This window comes from Anabrus simplex, chromosome 9, assembly GCF_040414725.1.
Source record: "Anabrus simplex isolate iqAnaSimp1 chromosome 9, ASM4041472v1, whole genome shotgun sequence".
Classification (NCBI taxonomy): domain Eukaryota; kingdom Metazoa; phylum Arthropoda; class Insecta; order Orthoptera; family Tettigoniidae; genus Anabrus; species Anabrus simplex.
Window position 1 is genome coordinate 153,726,242 of NC_090273.1, and position 4,997 is coordinate 153,731,238.

A 4,997-nucleotide genomic window follows, 5' to 3' on the forward strand; every position below is an offset into this window, starting at 1 on the left:
ATGAATTTCATATTTTGATCCGTGTTGACAGACAACAGTATGGATCCTATATACTCCATTACACTTTGTTCAATGGTTGAATAAGGGAGTATTGTCACATCCTCTTTTTGATAGATTTAGATGTTTCATGACTGCTAGATGCTAAAAAGCTGGGTTTTGGTACATGACTGCAATTTAATCAATTGTGTGGTCTTTTTGAGGCATTTGGGCTACAGGCCTACTCTAAAGCAACATTATACGATACGAATTGTGAGTTAGAAGTCTGTCTTGATGACACTTATCACTGCTTATTATCACTGGGTGGAATTATTTTTCTACACCCTGCATGAATGTCGAGGAGATTCAAACACCACACATCGCATAGTCTATCAGATAGTCCCACTTCAGTGACTGGCCCTTGCCTCATCTCCCAGGGGTGGTCCTGGTTCTGTTTCATACTGACCTTCTTCTTCTTCGAGGAAAGTTGAATCTTTCCATCCAGAAAGTCATAGGTACAAGTTTCATTTCACTGTTTTGTTCACATTTAATGTAGACCTTTCATTCTACCTATGGAACGGTCAGAAAAATATAAGTTCCACATTATGACGTGAAAGTAATTTAAAAATTCCATTTCCCATGAAAAAGCAGTACTGTAGCAAATATTATTTACCAATAATGAATCAGTAGTAAAGTGTATTCTCTGCCTCAGTTTCAGAGTTTGTTGCTCATATGTTTAAACAAGAAAAGAATAAATCCAAAGCAAATGTAATGGAATGCAGGTGCATAAAATCAGGTGATACAGGAAATACTGCATTAGGAATTGAAGGCTTCAAGGAGGCAGATGAATATTATTACTTTGGTAGTAAAATCATTCATAAAGGCAGAAGTAAGACTGACATAATATACAGAGTAGCACAAACAAGAAAGACCCTTCTTAAGAAAAATGTTCGTTAACTTCAAACATAGGTATACTGAGACTTTTATACGGAGCATGGAAATGAATGGAAGTGAGACATAGATGATAACCATCACAGAAAAATAAAGAATAGAATCTTTTGAAATATGGTATTATGGAAGAATATTGAAGGACAGGTAGGTGGATCAAATCTCAAATTAAGTCATCCAGAATTGAGATGGTGAGAGGAGAACAATTCGGGGAATTTTGACCAGATAGAATGTTAATCCACATCTTGAGACACCCAGGACTTGTTCAATTAGTGTTTGAGGGAACTGTTGGTGGTAAGAGCAGTAGCAGTAGGGCAAGGCATGACTGCGACAAACCCAACAGAATAGATGTAGTACAGTAATTACATAAAAAGAAAACGGTTAAACATGGGATAAGGTGGCATGGAGCGCTACATCAAAACATTCTATGGACTTACAACTCAAATAAAATCAACAATAAAATTAAACAGTCTTCACAACATGACAATAATATGACAATAATGAATTTTATTGTTGTTATTGTAAAATAGAACATCAGTTTTCTGTTTTAGATGTGCAAAGACAGTGACAGTAAAGGATTCACGACAACATAACCACAGAAGAATATTTCACATCTATGTTTTTAAAAGTTTAACAACACCTTTCATCCTGCCAGATCAAAACATCACTAATGTAAGGCATGTAGCAAGCCAAGCTCTACGTGCCTGAAACCCTGAACAACCAAAGCGAGAGTATACATTTTAAATATTCACTGCATTCACAGAGCAACATATCCAAGCACATTATTAAGGACAAATTTTATGCGTAAATAATCACGTTACAAAATATATTTTAACATGAATCTTCAGTTGTGTCCCATCGGCTCTTTTTCTTTTTTCGCTGGGCAGAACACTGATTCGTTTCTTGCAGTGACAGTTGTGAAGGTTGCGATAACTGCTGCATAGATCGTGGTGGTGGTAGGGTAGGAAGCAAAAATTCAGCCTGACAACGAGTCTGTTCTAATGATTGTGATGACGGTGGTGATGGAGGTAGGAAGCCAGGTTGACTGCGAATCTGTTCCCATGTGTGGTCTGATGAAGCTATGAACTGGTTTTGATACTGGCTGAGAAAGGCTGCTTTAAGGGCGGAGAGACGATCCGTACCTGGACCTGTTCGTGGGACTTTAGGAAACACATTGACTGCACCTGCACTAGAGTTCTCTGAAGACTTCAAGCCTGATTTATGTCTATAGCCTAGGCCCCGACCACCAACATTCACATTCTTACCCTTTCCACTCTTGTATCGTGATTTATGGAACCACGAACTTTGCATCGCGAGGTCCAACAGAGCATTAGGCACTTCCTGATTGGCCCCTTCGAGATTTCGAACAAGGTGACCAGCAAATTCTTTGTCCTTATCGGTCACCAAAGTGTATGCAGTACCCTTCTCCCCTGCACGACCTGTTCTTCCTATTCTATGTGTGTGTGTATCTATATCCCTAGCAACATCATAATTTACCACTGTCCTGATATGAGGAATGTCCAGTCCTCGAGCTGCCACGTCAGTTGCTACTAATACGTTGACTACCTTCTTTTTGAACTGAGTAATTACTTTGTTCCTGTCTGTCTGGTCCATGTCACCATGCAGCAACAACACTTCAACTTCCTTCAATTTTAAGTTATTGGCTAACTCCTCTGCATTAGTCTTCATAGTAACAAATATTAGGAGACTTCCTCTGGATTGAAATTCTACTAAATGGTTCATCAACCAATTGAACTTAGACCCTGCGACACTTGGGACCACTATCACAATCTGCGTCACGTCAGTATTGGCCTCTCCAACATCACCTTGGACGATCCTGATAGGATCAGTAAGGACATCTCTGGCTAAACGTTCTATTTTCTTTTTGAATGTAGCACTGAACAAAAGAGTTTGTCTATCAGGGCGAACATGATTGCAGATTGATCGTACCTGAGCCTCAAAACCCATATCAAACATCCTATCAGCTTCATCCAGTACCAAATATGTCACTCGTTGTAAATTTGTAGCCTTAATTTTCACCAAATCGATCATACGCCCTGGTGTACCTACCACAATCTCGGCACCATCCTCGAGAGCTCTCGACTGTTCCCACTTGGACCCACCTCCATAACAGCAAACCACCTGGATATTATACACTTTACCAAATTTTTTTGCCTCAGTATAAATTTGCTGGGAGAGTTCACGTGTTGGTGCAAGAATTAATCCAATTGGGCCATCTCCGGGCTGAAGTTCCTTCTGATCCATGATATGTACTAACATTGGCCAGAGGAAGGCAGCAGTCTTCCCACTTCCAGTCCTTGCTATTCCAATAATGTCCCTTCCCCCTAAAGCAGCAGGGATAGCTTGAGCCTGAATTGGTGTAGGCTGAGTATAATTTGCTTTGCGAATTGCTTTCATTAATGTTTCATCAAAACCAAAATGAACAAAGCTACAAACAGGATTTGGGGGTTGAAGCCCTGTTACTTTAATTCCAAGCTTCTGTCTTAACTCTTCAATCTGTTCAGCACTCAGACACATTATTTCTTCATGTTCAGTATAAAAATTCTTCTCAAAATCTGAATACTTAATTTCAGAATGATCTATAGGTGCAAGGGGGTCCATTTCTTTGCTTCTCTTTGGAGCTATTGGATTGCCATCTTCATCATACTCTATTTCAGGATCTGAATCATCATTCTGAACACCTGCTAGTGGATTTTCTTCCATGTATCGGTAGTATGATTCTTCCATATCTTCTTCCTCAATATCACCTCTGATTCCCTTTTCTCCCTTTCCCATTTCCTTTATAGTTTCTCTTTGCACTTGCTTTTCTATATCAGCCATGAAAGCATCCAAAGGATCTTCCTCTGAATCAGAACTCTCAGTTTTTGATACTTGATAGGAGGGGCTGCCAGGTGCAGGAATATATTCCAGTAGAGGAGCAGGTGCTGATTGCTCATCATCTTCATCAAAATATTCCTCCTCAGTTTTGGACCTCTTCTTTGGCAAAACAAAGGTGGCAGATAAAGCATTCTGGCTGATAGCAGACATAGTAGAATAGCCATGCTTACTGATGGCACTTGATGGAGGGGGAGGTAATTGGTTGTCTTTTTCTTTTTTCAGTTGAAACCCTGAAAAACCAAAGCCTCGCGGTTTTCCGTTTCCTCCCCTATTAAAGCTCATTACTGTTATTTTTATTGTAAGGAATATTCAAACCAGTATTTCGTGAAAGATAGCCGCCGCAAACTTTATCACTGTCACAACTGTTTCTTTTATACAGAAACAATACGACGAAACTAACAAAAATGTGTAAAATGTATATACAATATATCAACAAAGCACGTAGAAATTCACTAATACGTCCGTTTGTCAAATATGTCAACACATATATAGTTCATCAAAATAACAGTTTATCACTCTAAATATGTTCCAGCACGATTGGATAGCTCAACTATTCTAGGTGATAACGCAAGAGATAGGCTAACCGACGTTTTATACTGGAACAGGCATTCAAGAAAGATATAATTCAAGCTTTTACTACACTGGATACACTCTTTCTCATCAGTCTGATGATGCAGTACTTGTCAGATGTTCAGGATTTGTACTACCAACATAATGACAAGTAAAAACCAAAGAAAACAATGTTCAAACGGATATGTTTATTCCATGGAGTTCCGATATTACACGGCGAATAACTTCTAAAACACTCACAGCATAAAAGGCTAATGAGCATTAATAAGTACCTACACAAATCATTATCGATTTCCAAGCATACCCACTGCGACTAACATTACTTATTAATATTCTTCAGTTAATCGATCAACTAGGCCTACCAGTACTCGAAGTGCAGAAGTTGACACAGATGTACGGGAAATATCTTTTCCGAGAGCTACACATTCCTTGTTGAAAGCCTTGTAGAAATCATGAGAGTTAAGCCCCATTCACAATGCAAACGTAACGTAACGTAAACTTAAAATTACCGTTAACTTAGAAGTTTGCGGCCATGTTATGTGATGGAACCATTCACAACGCGCCGACGTAAACATAACTGCGAGTCCGTAAAATTAAGGGGTTGC

The 4,997-nt window shown here is 39.1% G+C and overlaps 1 pseudogene; it reads right to left on the reverse strand.

Annotated features, from left to right (window-relative positions):
* Positions 1–1,755: 1,755 nt before the first annotated feature.
* LOC136880917 (ATP-dependent RNA helicase DDX42 pseudogene) lies at positions 1,756–4,104 on the reverse strand (annotated as a pseudogene).
* Between the last annotated feature and the right edge of the window lie 893 nt (positions 4,105–4,997).